We start from the raw sequence: 1,874 nt of genomic DNA on the forward strand, positions 1-1,874 counted from the left end.
TTCCTTTTTTCTTCCTTTTTTTCCTTTCTGCTTGGCCTCTTCAGCATCACTGTAGCCTCTGTGTACATATGTTTTCTCGTCCATCATCCTGGTCACTGTACTCAGTTACTAACATCATATGCTCACAGTGTACATAGGTGAGCTGTCTTGGTTGAGCTTCTACCTGAATGGTCATGCCAAATTACTAAACTATCCTAGACCTTCTTTCCCTATTTTGTAAAGCTAGACTTATTATCAGAGCAGTAAGATAAGACATGCACTTCTTAGAGGGGTCAGGGATATAGCTCAGTTAGTAGAATGCTCCCCTAGAATGCACACCTAGGCTTCATTTCCAGCAGTGTATAAAGAGTGCTGCAAAAAATGTTTGTCATTCAAGACAGGGATGGTTAAAGAGAGCATGAAAAAGGTCAGAGAAGGCCCCGAGAAAAGACAGAGAGAGAAAGAGAAAGATGAGTGCTGGTACTAGAATTGGTTTTCAGCCTCTCCATGGTTGTCAACCCTACTTCCTCCCATCTTGGGACCATTAATTGGGTTATTTTTGCTTATTTCTTCTGGTCCCTGGGACTTAAATAGGCTGACTAACTTTGTGAAACAATGGATAAATAATTTGGTAGCAAAACCTATTCAGATACATTATCATAAGTTAGCTATGGAGGACCACAAGACTCAAGATGAGGTTGTTACATTATACAAGGTGCTCCCAAAACCCATCTCCACCCAATCTAAAAGAGGGGACTCCTCCCCTAAACCAAGCAGAGAGGGGCCACCCAGAACCCCCTCTGACTGGAGATCTGAATTCTTGCTTAGGCTGTGAGGCTAAGTACTGCAAGGGAATATAAATAAAAGTTAAAAATATCTCTCTGAGTTCCCTGAGGGACAAGCCTGGCTACATAGGGGTTGATGCCAAAAGTATCCCCTCTCCAGGAAAAAGACATCGGGATGGATATGGCCCTCATCCCTCACTGGACAGCAACAGGGCACTGGAGCCATTACAAGGTCCCCTTCAATTACTGGCAGTCAGGCCTCTATCCCCGCCTTCACAAGATTAGAATCGCCACAGCCCTTCTATACTTAGAGAAAGAAGTTGTTAGGGGCAGCCCTGCTTATACACTGAAGGCCTAATATTAACCATAGGCCTAAAATCAGCAATAGGCCTGTCATACATGTATACTAACACCAAGTCTTGGGTCTCTGTGGAAAAACATTGAAACAGATGGCTATAAGCTATTGTAAACAGGCAGCTTTTGTGGAAATTTACCAGCCTGAGTAGTCATAGACCTTGTAAATAGGTAGTCTTGGCAGATAATACCAACTTAGATAAGGACAAGTGAATCATAGGCAGAGTCATAGTGACCTGTCCCTTGAACCTTTACCCAGCCGATACCCAGTTCTGAAAGATAATCTGTATTCCCTCTGAACACCCATGCTCTGGTGTCATCTCCTTCCCCATGTCCTGCCTTTTTGTGTTTATAACCCTTGTGTGAATGAGTAAAAAGTATGATTTGAAAAAAAAATAAATTATATAAAAAAAGTTTGTCATTCCAGCACCCAGAACATAGAAGCACGAGGATCAGGAAGTTCATGGCCATCTGCTGAAACATAGTGAGTTAAAGACCAGCTAGGAATAATAAGTCCCTTTCTCAAAATAGGAGAAGAATGAGGAAGAGGAAGAAAAAGATGAGGAGGAGGAGGAGGAGGAGGAGGAAAAGAATATAAAGAGGATGAGAAAGAATAGGAGGAAGAGAAAGTACACGAGGAGGAGGATGAAGAGGAGAAAGAACCACCCACTGATTAAGAAAATCAATGACAGCTACCATTTTCTTAGACTCAAAAAGAATGCTAGAATTCTCAGAGAATATTGTCTGAGTGGAGAA

Source organism: Grammomys surdaster, unplaced genomic scaffold, assembly GCF_004785775.1.
Source record: "Grammomys surdaster isolate TR1022 unplaced genomic scaffold, NIH_TR_1.0 139, whole genome shotgun sequence".
NCBI lineage: Eukaryota > Metazoa > Chordata > Mammalia > Rodentia > Muridae > Grammomys > Grammomys surdaster.